Source organism: Saimiri boliviensis, chromosome 7 (assembly GCF_048565385.1).
Source record: "Saimiri boliviensis isolate mSaiBol1 chromosome 7, mSaiBol1.pri, whole genome shotgun sequence".
NCBI lineage: Eukaryota > Metazoa > Chordata > Mammalia > Primates > Cebidae > Saimiri > Saimiri boliviensis.
This window is the reverse complement of record NC_133455.1, coordinates 62,576,563-62,592,918: the sequence shown is the minus strand read 5'-3', so window position 1 is coordinate 62,592,918 and position 16,356 is coordinate 62,576,563. Positions and strand designations below refer to the sequence as shown.

Sequence of the window (16,356 nt, the reverse complement as noted above, 5' to 3'; positions counted from 1 at the left end):
TGTCACATTTTGACAAAGATTCCTCTAGGGAGCTGGTGGCCAGTGGCTCATAGTGTGGAGAAACTGAAGTAATAAGACACTGGGTTAAGGCAAGACTGGGCCTTGCCATCCAGACAGAATGGACAGAACCATAGAACCCATAAGGTCAGAGCTGCAAGGGCCCACAGTGACTGTCAAGATCACCTCCTCACTTTCCACGTGAGAAAACAGAGTCCAGAGATGGTGAAGCCAGGGCATCCTGAACACTGAGGAGCAGAAGGAGAAGGAAAAACAGGATTTAAATATAACAAGAAGATTACAACGGATCATACCAGAAGAGGTATGTGAACAGCTATCTCTTAGGCCAATGTCTAGATAAGATAATGTCTCCTTTCTCCTTATCAGGTCACAGACATTGTCATGCTTCAAGGGTGGACCACTTCCATGCTTACGAGGCAAGCCCGAGTTCTGCAGCAAGTACTTGCTCACAAAGAAGCTGTTTATTTGCTGGGTTTCACTGCTTCTCAGGGCACTGCACTATCCTTAGCATGCCAAGATTAAATAAGAATCTCAAGAAAACATTTTTGGCATGCAAAAATAAAATAAGAAACCAAGAGAAACATTTTGACTGCATGATGATCTTCAATTAACTGTGATTCTTCCATAGACTTCCTGACAACACTCTGAGTATAAGCATCTGTATCTGCACCGTTCTTTGCTGTGCCATCATCTTCCTGACCCCATTTAGTGTGCAAAATAACCCTGTAACAGGTATTACCCTCAGGGGGCAGATATGTTAAAGGTGAAAATCTGCTCATGCCCTTTCCCTGCTTATAATCATTCAGTGAATTCCTTACTGTTCATCTATTGGCTTGGGAAATGTGTTCCAAGTTAACAATCTAAAAAGGGAAAAAAGGCAATTTGTACAACGATGTACATAGTAGCTTTATTCACAGCATTATAAACTTGGGGCCAGGTGCACTGGCTCATGGATGTAATCTCAGCACTTTGGGAGGCCGAGGTAGGTAGATCACTTGAGGTTAAGAGTTCAAGATCAACCTGGCCAACATAGTGAAACCCTGTCTGTACTAAAAATACAAAAATTAGTCTAGCATGGTAACACATGCCTGTAGTTCCAGCTACATGGGAGGCTGAGGCAGGAGAATCGCTTGAATCCAGGAGGCAGAGGTTGCAGTGAGCCGAGATCATGCCACTGCACTCCAGCAGCAGAATGAGACTCTGTCTCAATAAAATAATTTTTTTTTTTTTTTTTTTGAGACGGAGTTTCGCTCTTGTTGCCCAGGCTGGAGTGCAATGGCGCGATCTCGGCTCACCGCAACCTCTGCCTCCCGGGCTCAGGCAATTCTCCTGCCTCAGCCTCCTGAGTAGCTGGGATTACAGGCACGTGCCACCATGCCCAGCTAATTTTTTGTATTTTTAGTAGAGACGGGGTTTCACCATGTTGACCAGGATGGTCTCGATCTCTCGACCTCATGATCCACCCGCCTCGGCCTCCCAAAGTGCTGGGATTACAGGCTTGAGCCACCGCGCCCGGCTAAAATAAATTTTTTTTTAAAAATGGGAAACAACCCACAACCCAATAATAGAGGACAGGACTAAGCGAATCCTGCTATATCAATACACTGGAATACTCTGTACCTACTTTAAATAATAAGAATCTGCTCTCCATTGTGGCATGAGTGTGTGTCTATGAGTAGTTTAATTGTGAAATCAACCTAATCAACTGGCTAATGAACGATCTGATTTCAATTCTGTGAAAATACACACACTGACAAAAACTAGATGATACCAACAAGGGGTAAAGTACTTGATATTGTATGTGAATCACATCTTCTGTTTAAATGTGACAAAACATTTAAATGGAGAAGACAGTGCCTTTGGAATTTTCTTCTGGGGGCTCTCACATAGGATTTTATATTGAGATTGAAACCTTAAGACAACAAGAGTGGGGACATGGTGGCAGTTCTGTTTTGTTTTGTTTTGTTTTGCTTGGTTTTGTTTTGTTTTGCTTTGTTTTGCTTTGCTTTGTTTTGTTTTGTTTTGCAACAGAGTCTCACTCTATCTCTCAGGCTGCAGTGGCACGATCTTGGCTCACTGCAACCTCCACCTTTCAGGTTCAAGTGATTTTCCTGCCTCAGTCTCCTGAGTAGCTGGGACTACAGGTATGCGCCATCATGCCCGGCTAATTTTTGTATTTTTAGTAGAGATGGGGTTTCACCATATTGGTCAGACTGGTCTTGAACTCCTGACCTTATAATCTGCCCACCTTGGCCTCCCAAAGTGCTGGGATTACAGATGTGAGCCACCGCGCCCAGCCGTGGTGGCAGTTTTATCTGCAAATGTCAGTGTTTGGGTCAAGTCTGAATGGGGGTGTGGCGGGCAGCCTACAGCTGACGTGGTGGACCCATTTCTCACATGCATGCTTGGTCCACAGGCACCTCAGCTTCTGCTGCCACAGCAATTCAAGGCCAGTGAGAAGTCACGGAGCAGGAAAAGAACTGCCCTATTAACTGCAAGAGAAAAACTGGTCAGACTTGATCAAGCAGAACATGAGTGGTGATGTCAAGCTGACCTTATGCACGGTTTCAAAGAGGCTCCAGGAACAGTTCGCCCAGTTCTTCTCTCTTTATTGGTATTTTTTGTGGTTCAAGTCATAAAAGCAGGGTACTGAAGGTTTACTATTAATGCACACAAATGACTGAAGTACCTGAACTGCAGTATCTATTCAAGTGTGTTTATTAGGTCTCTTCCAGTTCTCTTTCAAGATTCTTTCCCCCCACTACATACACCTACATCTGAGTGTTAAGCTCTTGTCCCTTTCTGTGAACAATGTTGTCATGAATCCAGTCCTCTTTAGGTTTACTGTTTCGCTGTGTGCAGTGGCGGAATAAGTTGAATGGTCAGGAAGGATGTTGCCCTTCTAGATTCTGTGGGTTTTCTGCCTTTGTAAAATGGAACTTCAACTTGGCTTATGGTGGCTTGATTCAAAAACAAAACAAAAACTGGCTTATGCATCTCAAACTTCCCAAATTCCATGAGCCTGTTTTGTATGTGAAAATCAGTTTAATCATTTATAATAAGAATTGTAGCAGCCAAGAGCCAAGATATTTATGTCGGCCAGTATGCGAGTTCCCTTCCCATGAAGGAATCCCAAAGACGAGAAGGTTGTTGCTGTGTGAGCTTAAGTTATTGGTATTAGGAGGGGGTCTAAGAGATACTTATTTACAAATTGCTCTGCCTAAAATCCCCTGATTCCCTTCCAATGTCCACTCATCTAAAGGCCTGGCTCCCAGCCACTTAATCTGCAAAGCTTCTCTTACTCCTGAGCTCTTGGGAAAAATTAATCATTCATCCTGCCAGGCTACGATAACTTTTGTACCTCCATTATAGCACCTATCACTTTGTATTACAGTAGTTCCTGATATACTTGTCTCTCCTGTTATATCAGTAATTAGGGCAGAGATCTCATCCACTTTTGTTTCTCTAATACCTATCGCATAATAGGTGCTTGGGACAGGATTGCTAAATGAATGACTGACTGATTGAATGAATGAATGAATGAAATTATATCTCCATCTACCCTAAAGGCCTTTTCCTTCCTTCCTTCCTTTTTTCTTTCTTTTTCTTTTTTTTAATTTTGAGACAGGGTCTCATTCCTGTTACCAAGGCTGAGTGCAATGGCACAATCACAGCTCACTGCAGCCTCAACCTCCTAAGTCTCAGGTGATCCTCCCACCTCAGCCTTATGAGTAGCTGAGACTACAGACACGTGACACCATGCCTGGTTAATTTTTGTATTTTTAGTAGAGACATAGATTTGCCTTTTTGTCTAGCTGGTCTCGAACTCGTAGGCTCAAGTGATCCATGTACCTCGGCCTCCCAAAGTGCTGGGATTACAGGCATGAGCCACCATGCCCAGCCCCTAAAAACCTTTTATAAGTCAGGTCTTATTAAATGGATGTAGGTAGATATTAAGAGTAATTGGGCTGGGCGCGGTGGCTCGAGCCTGTAATCCCAGCACTTTGGGAGGCCGAGGCGGGTGGATCACGAGGTCAAGAGATCGAGACCATCCTGGTAAACATAGTGAAACCCCGTCTCTACTAAAAATACAAAACATTAACTGGGCATAGTGGCGCGTGCCTGTAATCCCAGCTACTCAGGAGGCTGAGGCAGGAGAATTGCCTGAACCCAGGAGGCGGAGGTTGCGGTGAGCCGAGATCGCGCCATTGCACTCCAGCCTGGGTAACGAGAGCGAAACTCCGTCTCAAAAAAAAAAAAAAAAAAGAAAAGAAAAGAAAGAAGGAAAAGAAATTAGCCAGGTAAAGTAGCAACACCTGTAGTCCCAGCCACTTGGAAGGCTGAGGCAGGAGAATCACTTGAGCCTGGGAGGCAGAGGTTACAGTGAGCTGAGATCACACCACTGCACTACTCCAGCCTCAGTGACAGAGTGAGACCCTGTCTGAAAAAAAAAATTAATGGGATGAAGTAGGTTAAGCTAAAAGAGCTTCTGTGTACAAGGTCTCTTTTTCTGAGAGGAGAAAAAAGTCCAGCTTCTATTCTTAAAAATTAACAAAAACCAAAAAAATTTTTAAAAAAAACAAAGAGGGGAATAAAAGGTGAGGAAGTGGGCCGGGTGCAGTGGCTCACACCCGTAATCCCAACACTTTGGGAGGCCAAGATATATGCATTGCTTCAGGCCAGGAGTTCAAGACCAGCCTGTGCAATGTAGACTTTGTCTCTACTAAAACAAAAAAAGTTGGGCTGGGCGCGGTGGCTCGAGCCTGTAATCCCAGCACTTTGGGAGGCCGAGGCGGGTGGATCACGAGGTCAAGAGATCGAGACCATCCTGGTTAACATGGTGAAACCCCGTCTCTACTAAAAATACAAAAAATTAGCTGGGCATGGTGGTGCGTGCCTGTAATCCCAGCTACTCGGGAGGCTGAGGCAGGAGAATTGCCTGAACCCAGGAGGCGGAGGTTGCAGTGAGCCGAGATCGCGCCATTGCACTCCAGCCTAGGTAACAAGAGCGAAACTCCATCTCAAAAAAAAAAAAAAAAAAAAAAAAAAAAAGAGTAATTGGTGGGAAATCACAGGGAGAGAAAGAGAATCCTGTCCCCTACCGGTGACAGACCTGCCCAAACATTACACTATGGGGAACCCATAAAAGCCAGTTGTAGGCAAAGCCCAGTGCTTCAGGTTTTCACCTAGAATCATCTGCTTGTCTGCTTCATCTCTATTATTCTTAGGCTGTCACATGGCAGGTGGTGTCATTAGAGCAAACAAAAGCAAAAACAAAAGAAAGCAAACAAGGTGAAAGCCCCAGTATTTTTATTTTTATTTTGAGACACAGTCTCGCTGTGTCGCCCAGGCTGGAGTACAGGGGTGCAATCTCCACTCACTGCAACCTCTGCCTCCTGGGTTCTAGTGATTCTTCTACCTCGGGCTCCCAAGTAGCTGGGACTACAGGCACGCACCATCGCACTTGGCTAATTTTTGCATGTTTAGTAGAGACAGGGTTTTACCATATTGTCTAGGCTGGTCTTGAACTCCTGATCTCGTAATCCTCCCACCTCAGCCTCCCAAAGTGCTGGGATTACAGGCGTGAGCCACGGCGCCTGGCAAGCCAGAGTATTTTGGTAACCTAATCTCAGAAGGGAAAGTCCACCATTTTTGCCGCATTTTATTTGTTAGAGGTGGGTCCCTAGGCCTATACTCATGGGGTAGGGGATTATATGAGGTGGAACTAACAGGAGGTAGGGATTCCTAGGGGCTCTCTTAGAGGCTGCCTCCCAAATCCATGTTCATTTTCATGCAGGAACTTAGTGGACTAGTTTCTACTTCAGTTACACACTTGCATGGCTATACCTGGGACCTCAACATCACTTGGAATTTTATATTCTCCAAACTGTCACCCTCTGTGCTGGCTATATTGACCACAACTTGTTACTCTCTCTACGTGTCCCACCTCTTCACTCATATTGGACCATCCTTCAGAGCAGACATGACTGTATGCCCTTTTCAGCCTTCCTTGTTATAGCTTGTTAATGCCATTCCTGTCTTACTCAAAGCTCCACACAGTGAACTCCCTGGGGTTGGCTAGTTATGTATGGGTATGCTAAAGACCTAGCACACTCACACTCTACCCTCTTCTATTTGATTTGTGGCGTTGACACTTTCCCTTCTTTCACTTTAGGGAAAATCCAGCATTCTCGGGCTTTTTTCCTACTCCCAGGCTGATGCATATGCCGAAGAAAATCACACCATCATGCAGGTGCGGTTGCTACCTTCACCTCGTCACTACCTCTCTTCAGCTGGGGAATTCATCCCTATGGAATTTATCCAGCAGCCTTTCCAGAGCTTTCTCACTCTCCTCAAGTCCCCAAACCCACCTTCACTCTTCTGGGTCCAGTCTTAGGTTTCCTCTTTGGAAGGCCATTCCCAGCTTTGCTATCTCCACTTTAGAATGTCCTCATCTCTCACTCATTGTTTTTTCCCTCTTGTCTCAGAGGAAGGGGTGCTGATCATCCTCTCTGGATCTGAATGTTCCATGTGTCCTTACGTCCTATCTTATCCCACTTCCCCGTTGACTTTGCTCCCACAGTTCCTCTCCCTCCCTCCTTGCTGCCTCGCTCCTTCAGCTTGCAAACAAGCCCACAGTAAAAACAGCCTCTACCAGTCACCTACTTAAGCAACTACTTCATCACTTTCTTTCCACTACTAAGTTTATTTGTAATTTTATTGTAATCTCCGAACATATAGACAAATAGAATACCATAAGATATTCCAATATATATGCACCTGGTTTTTAACAATTAGTCATATTTGCTTCATCTTTCTTTTACTGCAGTATTTTTAAATTAAATTCTAGACATCATGACATTATACCCCTAAATACTTTAGAATGCATCTCTAAGAAAATCATTATCACAACTAACAAAAGTAATAATACTAATGTCTTAATATTGTATAATAGACCATATTAAAATTTTTCCAGTGGCCTCAAGAAATGTCTTTTGCAACTTGTTTTTTTGAAGTAAGATTAAATGAAAGACCATGCATTGCACAGGTTGCTGTCTTCCTTAATTCTCTCTTAATTTCAGCAGTGTTCTCTCCTCTTTATGTCATTGAATTGTTGAACAGATTGTCCCATTGTCCCTATGCAATGTCCCTTCTGAATTTGTCTGATTGTGGTTTTTGGTGTCATTTAACATGTTTGTCTAATCCCTGTATTTCCTGTAAGCTGACGGTGAGATAGAAGGGCTGATTTCAATTCAAGTTAAACATTTGGTCAGGAATATTCATAGCTGGTGCCTTCAACTTTATATTGCAGGCATTTTAGGCACATTACTCTTGAGTAGCTAGGACCACAGGTGTATGCCACCACTTCGGGCTAATTTTTTCATTTTTTAAATTTTTGGTTGAAACAGGGTCTCACCATGCCTTCCAGGCTGGTCTCAAAGTCCTGGGCTCAAAGAGATCCTCCCACCGTGGCCTCCCAAAGTATTGGGATTACAGGTGTGAGACACCACGCCCAGCCACATTTCCTTTTTATAAAAATAATTATGATAATAATTACCTTGTTTTTCCGTTTGTTTTGTTTTCTATGTACTTGTCTCAGTTGATCATTTCTTCTCCCAGAGTTGTAAAATTTCTTTGTATATTCTGATCAGGTGATTTGTCAGTTTCACAGTTTGGTTACTGCACTCCCCCACCCCCGGCCATCTTTTAAAAATAGCCTTTCTAGTGGCCTCCATTGTCCTGTTTCTATCTGTGACTGGCTGCTCTTTAGGTCTGCTGCATTGCAGGCCACCTGGGACTTCTGTTATTCCCTTCTCTCCTACATACGATTATTTTGCTTAGATTCCACATATGCCCCTTTCTTAGTTTCTTCCATTGTTCTGGTGAAACATCTTCTCCAATAGCTTCCTAAGGAGGGGTGTCTGGGCAGGACACAGTGGCTAACACCTGTAATCTCAGAACTTTGGGAGGCTGAGGCGGGCATATCACTTGAGGTCAAGAGTTCAAGACCAGCCTGGCCAACATAATGAAACCCTGTCTCTACTGAAAATATAAAAAATTAGCCAGGTGTGGTCGTGGGTGCCTGTAATCCCAGCAACTCAGAGGCTGCAGCAGGAGAATTGCTTGAACCCAGGAGGCGGAGGTTGCAGTGAGCAGAGATCACGCCATTGCATTCTAGCCTGAGTGACAGGGGAAGACTCTTTATTTCAAAAAAAAAAAAGAAAAGAAAAGAAAATGGGGGTGCCTGGACGTAAATTTTTTGAGACCTTGCATATCCAAAATGTCTTTAATCTACCCTTACATGTGATTTGTACAGAATTCAACGTTGGAAATCCATTTTGATGACAATTTTGGAGTCATTCTTTCATTGTTGTCTAGCATCTAGTATTGCTATGAGAAGCTTAATGTCATTCTGTTTCTCTTTCCTGTATGGTCTTTTGGTTTCTCATATTACTTTAGGATTTCTGGCAATTAATTCTTGTAAATTTTCTTTAATTATTTAACTATTGCTCTCAATTTTTCTCTGTTCTCATTTTGAAATTTTGATCAGTTGGATGCTAAATTTCCTGTGTCCAGTTTCTAATCTTATTATCCTTTCCTTCCTCTTTTCTACTGGTTTAGAGCTACTTGTAACACGTTTTCCGATCCTTCTATTAAATTTCGATTTCTGCTATTACATTCTTAATATTTACAAATTTTTCTAATTCTCTGAATATTCCTTTTTAGGAGTATCTTATTAATGTTTCAAAGATGCAATACTTTCTCTTATCTTTCTAAGAATATTAATTATAATTTATAAGCTTTCTTCTGTTCCATCTACTGTTTCTATTCCTTGTAAGTTGTTTTTGGTTTTGGTTTTGGTTTTGAGGCAGAGTCTCACTGTGGTGCCCAGGCTAGAGTGCAATGGCCCTGTCTCAGCTCACTGCAACCTCCACCTCCCAGGTTCAAACAATTCTCCTGCCTCAGCCTCCTGAGTAGCTGGGACTACAGGTGCGCGCTACCACACCTGGCTAATTTTTGTATTATTTTTTTTTCAGTAGAGACAGGGTTTCACTATTTTGGCCAGGCTGGTCTCAAACTCCTGACCTCATGGTCCTGCCTCAGCCTCCCAAAGTGCTGAGATTACAGGTGTGACCCACCATGCCCAGCCATAAGTTTGGGGTTTTTCCTTTTCTTTTCTTTTCTTTTCTTTCTTTCTTTGTTTTTTTTGTTTTTTTTTTTTTTTTTTTTGTTTTGTTTTTTTTTTTTTTTTGAGACAAAGTCTTGCTCTGTTGCCCAGGCTGGATTACAGTGGCACAGTCTTGGGTTCAACCTCTGCCTCCTGACTTCAAGCAATTCTCCTGCCTCAGTCTTCTGAGTAGCTGGGATTACAGGCACCTGCCGCCACGCCTGGCTAATTTTTGTATTTTTAGTAGAGACAGAGTTTCAACATGTTGGCCAGGCTGGTCTTGAACTCCTGACCTCATGATTCATGATCTACCCACCTTGGCCTTCCAAAGTGCTGGTATTACAGCTGTGAGCTACTGTGCCTAGCTGGTTTGGGTTTTTTTTTTCTATCTTTTGTATTGGAATCTTTCTTCTATATGTCTTCTAATATCTGGTGACCCTTGGCAGTCTCTTGATTTAAGAATAAGGCAATAAAACATCCATTGGAAACTCTGTGCATGGCAGGTTTATTAGGCAGGGCTCTTTCCCTCTTTCCCCAAATGCTTTTCTTTTGGGGAGCCAGCAACGCCAATAACAAATACTCTAATCTCCTCTCTGAAGATGGGGTACCGTAAGTCTGTCAGCCAGTGTCTAGAGCCAATGATATAAAAAGGCTGAAGACCTTGTGGTTCAATATGTAGACTTTCACTGAATGCCCAATAGTTGCAGGGTCCAGAGTTATTCTGGTTCAATCTCTCCAGATAGAGCTTTTTTTCCTGCAAGAATGGGTCTGTCCATCAGGGTTCATTAAAAATAACAGAAACCAATGTAGATTATTTTTTAGCAGACAAAGATTTAATTCAAGTAATTAAAATTTCCAAATTTATTGGAAGGGCTTGAGAAGGCTACACTAGTTCACAGTATACAACAGTGAACAAAACAGACCAAAACAACCCTTAGTTCATGGAGTTTACATTCTAGTGTAGAAAGAGAAGCAATAAACACAATAAAAAAGCAAAATTTGTTAGGTGTTAAATTTTACATACTCTGTGATAAATGCTATAGAGGGAAATAAAGCAGGGAAGTGGGATAGGGAGTGCACACATGCACATATTTGTACAGAGTATAAGGGTGTTGTGGACCATTATAATGATGATTTTTTTCTCTTGGTGAGATGATATTTTTCCATTTGAGGAAAAGAAAATTTGAACAAAGGAGTAACACAATCTGACTTACTGTTTTAAAAGGCCCACTCTTGGGGACAAAAGCGGGAGTAAACTGAGTGGGTTTCAGGATAACCTGGATGAGAGATGATAGTGGCTTGGACTATGACAATGATGGATGTGGTAAAAAGTTATTAGAGATAATTAAAAGATAACCCATGAGTAATTATGATCCAACTGAGCTTGGGTAACATTCATTGGGTAGTTATTGATTAACCTTTGTTTTCCTGCTCTAGAGGAACTTTCTCTAGCAATGCTTAGGAGCAGAGGCTGGGATGGAGAGTGCAAAGGTGACCACCCCATTGGTGGGGATTGGTATGGCTGTAACAGTAAATGGGCAAAGATAGTTATGGCTTGGGCCAAGGTGGTACTAGTAAAGGTGGTGAGAAGTTTCCAGACTCTGGATTTATTTTGAAAATAGAATCAACAAGATTTGTTGGTTGGTAAATTGGGCATGGAATGTATGCAAAAGTGAAAAATCAGGGTGACCTTTTTTTGGTTGTTGTTGGAGTTTCTATTAGTGATAATGATGAGACTTCAAGAAGACCAGATTTTGTGAGAAATATCAGGAGCTCATTTTGAACCCGCTGAGTTTGAGATGCCTTTGATACATCTAAATCAAGATGCCAAGTTGGCAACTGGATATATGAGCATGGAGCTCAGGAGAGTTTAAAGAAAATTTTATTAGTTAACATTGTTGAGGTAACTAACAAGCACCAAATCTCAGTGGATTACAGCAACAAACATTCATTTCTTGCTCTTGCTGCATATGGGCTACAGACTGATTACAGCTCTGCTCTAGGTTGTGGGCCAGCAATAGGTCTGATTCAAGTGTCTTCTAATCTTGGGCCTAGGCTAAACGAACAGCCCCTGTCTGTGCTATACTCATGGCAAAAGGTAGAAGCAAGAGAGGCCAAACTAAACAATTCAATCCAATGTAAATCTCTCCTTGCACATGGCGCACACCACATATTTCCATTCTATTCCATTCTACCAGCCAAAAAAAGTCACATAGCTCAGTCCAGCAATGTGGCAAAAAAAAATGTATACTCTGCTCAGCACAGGCATTTTAAGACAAATCCAAAGGGTGTGGATGTATAATACTCATAGAAGGGAGAGAGCATTTTGTGGTAGATTATAATTTAATCTATTGACTGAGATATTTCAATATTCAGAGGTCAGGGAGATAAGGAGAAACCAACAAAGGAGACTGAGAAGGAAGAGATAGTAAGGTAGAGAGAAACATTGGAAGTCAAGAAAAGAAAGTATCTCAGCCAGGCGCGGTAGCTCAAGCCTGTAATTCCCAGTACTTTGGGAGTCCAAGGCAGGAGGATCACGAAGTCGGGAGTTCAAGACCAGCCCCACCAACATGAAGAAACCCTTTCTCTACTAAAAGTACAAAAAAATTAGCCTGGTGTGGTGACAGGCACCTGTAATCCCAGCTACCTGGGAGGCTGAGGCAGGAGAATTGCTTGAACCTGGGAGGCGGAGGTTGCAGTGAGCTGAGATCATGTCATTGCACTCCAGCCTGGGCGACAGGGCAAGACTCGATCTCCAACAAAAAAAAAAAAAAAAAAAAAAAGAAAGAAAGAAAGTGTCTTAAGTGTCTCAAGTCTTAAGAAGGAAGGAGGGATCCGCTGTGTCCTATGCTGCTAATAGGTCAAGCAAGATGTAGGCTGACATTGACCAGTACATTTAGCAATGTGGAAATATTGGGTGATAATGGTAACAGAGTTAGTACTACAGTTTGAATATTTGTCCCCTCTCACACAAGTTGAAATTTAATTGCTATTGTGACAGTATTAAAATGTAGGACATTTAAGAGATGATTAGGTCATGAGGACTCTACCCTCACGAATGGATTAATGTCATTACCTCAGAAATAGAGTTGTTATCATTGGAGTGGAATCCCTCTAACAGGATGAGTTAAGCCCTGTTTTGCCTCTCTTACACTCTCTGTCCTTCCGCCATGGGTTGCTGTCCACCATGGGAAGATGCAGCAAGAAGGCCCTGGCAAGATGCACTTCTCAGTCTTGGACTTCCCATCCTCCAGAAGTATGAGCCAATCAATCTCTGCTCGTTATAAATTACCCAGTCTGAGGTATTCTGTTATAGTAGCACAAAATGGACAAACACATGGGGGAAAAAAACCTGATCAATATGAATTCAAGAGAGAATGAGAGGAGAGAAGTTAGAAATAACGGATATGGGTAGGCTACTCTTTAAAGGAATTTTGCTAAAAGGAGAAGGTAGGAAATGGAGTAACTGAAGGGAAAAGTAAGGTGAATAGTAGTGTTTTGTTTGTTTGGTTTGTTTTGTTTTACAGTAGGAATAAAACCATGGTTTCATGCTGTTAGAAAAGGTCCAACAGAGAGAAAAAACTTGACAACACAAGAGATAAAGGAGACAATTGCTGTAGTGGGGTTCCTAAATCGACTAGAGGGAGTGAGATCTAGCACATAATAGAGGACTAGACCTCATTAGGAGCATCGACAGTCCATTCACAGTAACATGTGACAAGGCAGAGCAGGTGAACACAAGTGCAGGTATGTGAGGAGATGTGACAGTGAGAACACATATCTGATTGCCATTAGTTTTCAATAAAAATAAGATACAACTAATCAGTTGAGAGTGAGGGTGGGGAGAAGTTTTCAGAGGCTTGAAAGTTAGAAGAAAGTTTGAATAGTCTAGAACAGGTGTCCCCAAACTTTTTACATAGGGGGCCAGTTCACTGTCCCTCAGACCGTTGGAGGGCCGCCACATACTGTGCTCCTCTCACCGACCACCAATGAAAGAGGTGCCCCTTCCTGAAGTGCGGCGGGGTGGGGGGGGGCGGATAAATGGCCTCAGGGGGCCGCATGCGGCCCGCGGGCCATAGTTTGGGGACGCCTTGTCTAGAAGAATGAAAGTCTGAACTAAGGAACAATAATGACTGGTAGGTAGCATTAGGCACTCAAGTAAGGTTAGTGATGGTTATGTGTTTTTCTCTCCAACCACATTTAGCTGCAGAGGTGCAGTGCAGATTTAAATAGAGAACTGGATTTATCCTGGTAACAAGCAGGCAGAAGGTTAGATTTAACCAGGATTTGGAAAGTTAAAAATTAATTAATTAATTAAAAGTAAGAGGGACAAGACAAGGGAGTTTAGGATATATGCAAGGTTATAATGATTGATTGCAGAATTTAGGTTAAATAATAATGAAAATTGGCACATGACACAGATTAGGGACAATAAATGATTGAGGAACTAATACAGGTGCCAATATATTTGAACATTAGAGTCAGAGAATAAGCTTTAAAAACAGAAGATCTTGCCTGTAATTCCAGCCCCTTGGGAGGCTGAGATGGGAGGATCACCTGAAGCCAGAAGTTCAAGACCAGACTGGAAAAAATAGCAAGACCCCCCCATCTCTAAAAAATAAAAAATAAGGCCAGGCATGGTGGCCCAGCCATGGTGGCTCACACCTGTAATCCCAGCACTTTGGGAGACTGATGTGGGCGGATCACTTGAGGTCAGGAGTTCACAACCAGCCTGACCATCATGGTGAAATCCTGCCTCTACTAAAAATACAAAAAATTAGCACAGTATGTTGGTGGGCACCTGTAATCCCACCTACTGAGGTAGGAGAACTGCCTGAACCCAGGAGGTAGAGATTGCATTGGGCCAAGATCACAGCACTGCACTCCAGCCTAGGCAACAGAGTAAGATTCCGTCTAAAAAATAATAAAAGTTTAAAATTTAAAAACTTAGGTGAATGTAGTGGCATGCACCTGTAGTCCTAGCTATTTAGGAAGCTGAGGCAGGATGATCGCGTTAGCCCAGGAGTTTGAGGCTGCAGTGAATCGTGTGATCATAGCACTCTAGCCTGAGCAACAGAGGGAGACCCTGTCTCTCAAAAAAGAAAAAGAAAAAGAAGGTCAGAAAATGTGATGCTTCAGAATGACATTATGGAAAAGTTGCAGTTATTTATAAGTAATGATAAGATCTAAAGCAGTAGAACTATCCAGTAGAACTTCAGTGGAATAAATAATATTTAAATTTAATGTATTTAAGATTTAAAAGCAACATGAAAAACATAATTACCATATTGGACAATGCAGGTATAAAGGGATAACTATGTTAGTGAGTTGCCAAGAATGGAAGACAATATCATGGAGAAGAGAAGGCCAAAGAACTTAGAAGTCAATTTAAAAATCACCAAGAATTATGAAAAGAATAATATTGGAGTAAAAGTGAACCACCAGATAAAATCTTCAAGGAAAGATGAGTGTCTCTGGGTGTGAGAATGAGTGTATATAGCAAGGAGCAGAAGGGAGTGGCATAGTCCAATTACATGTCAATCAAAACAGAGGTTTCAGGAAGGAAAGAGGGAGAAAGATTTAGAACCACCAATGCAAGGAGCATACCTACACCTTGTCCAGGTCCAGTGTAGCAAAATGCTTTGAAAGTATCTTCTTTCATTGCAAAGATAAGTTTGTGGATTGCCTTATTACTTATTTATGGTGTCACCTGTCAAATAAAGGGTTTTATGCTTAAATTTGACAATTAATCCTTCCTTACCCTATGGTCATAAATATATTCTCTTGTTTTAAAAGTGTTATAGGTTTGCTTTTCACATTTAAGGTTTGGTTTTAGTTTGTTTTATTTTTTGAGACAATGTCTTGCTCTGTCACCCAGGCTGGAATGCCGTGGTACAATCACAGCTCACTGCAAGCTCCACCTCCTGGGTTCAAGCAATTCTCCTGCCTCAGCCTCCTGAGTAGCTGGAATTACAGGCATGCACCACCCCACCCAGCTAATTTTTTTTTATTTTTTTATTTTTTTTATTTTTATTTTTAGTAAGGACAGGGTTTCACCATGTTGGCCAGGCTGGTCTCAAATTCCTGACCTCAAACGGTCCGCCCACTTCGGCTTCCCAAAGTGCTGAGATTACAGGCGTGAGCCGCTGTGGCCAGCCTATTCAGTTCTTTTTTTTTTTTTTTTTTTTCTTTTGAGACGGAGTTTCGCTCTTGTTACCCAGGCTGGAGTGCAATGGCGCGATCTCGGCTCACCGCAACCTCCGCCTCCTGGGTTCAGGCAATTCTCCTGCCTCAGCCTCCTGAGTAGCTGGGATTACAGGCACACGCCACCATGCCCAGCTAATTTTTTGTATTTTTAGTAGAGACGGGGTTTCACCATGTTGACCAGGATGGTCTCGATCTCTTGACCTCGTGATCCACCCGCCTCGGCCTCCCAAAGTGCTGGGATTACAGGCGTGAGCCACTGCGCCCGGCCCTATTCAGTTCTTACAGTGTCTTTGTCCTTCCTCCTCCAGTCCACAGCTCTGTATAATTCTATAGGCTCAGCAAGAGAAGTGGAATCAGCTTTGTTTTTTAGCTGCATACCATAAGTGGATTTGGAAGAGATGGGGTATTTCAGAAGTCTTCTGATAGTTTTATAATTTTATTCTTTAACCATTCAAATCTTTCACTAACCTGGAGTTAATTTTGTTGTAATTTTTATATGAGGATCTAACTCTTTTCCTCCAAATATTTAACCACTTATCTCCACATCATTTATCAATTTATTGAATTGCTAATTTTTGTGACTGCCACTTTTTAAATGGCCCTCATATCTGTCTTCTTATTGTTACTACCCCAGTCGAGGTCACTGTTATTCTGCCAGCTTTCACCTCGGTTGCTGCCATGACCTCCTAACTCTTGGTCTCCATCCCTGTATACAGTACAGCCAGAATGACCTTGTGTAACACAAAACTGGTCATGCTACGCCCTGCATACAGCCTTCCATTGACCTTCACATTTCCTCAAGATGTTTGGTGAGGTTTACCATTATATCAGCTTACTTATATTTTATCTCTTAGCATTCATCTTCCTCATCTTCAACTCTACTCTCCAGCCCTAAGGCTTAGCCTTTTGATCATGTCATGCGCTCCTTCCTTTCCAGATACATGTCCTTTGCTTCTGTCCTT

The 16,356-nt window shown here is 42.3% G+C and overlaps 1 protein-coding gene across 3 annotated transcripts in view; it reads left to right on the top strand.

The window, feature by feature from the left end:
- The window catches only part of YEATS4 (YEATS domain containing 4), a 137,838-nt gene that overhangs the window by 106,745 nt on the left and 14,737 nt on the right, over positions 1–16,356 (top strand). The window contains exon 8 of one of the 3 annotated variants that reach the window (XR_012518420.1): positions 2,435–6,271. The exons of 1 other annotated variant lie outside the window; for it this stretch is intronic. The gene's annotated coding sequence lies outside the window, so the exon portion shown is untranslated. Of the gene's footprint in view, positions 1–2,434; positions 15,600–16,356 lie in introns of those variants that run through there. One more of the 3 variants, XR_012518418.1, reaches the window with a different exon arrangement.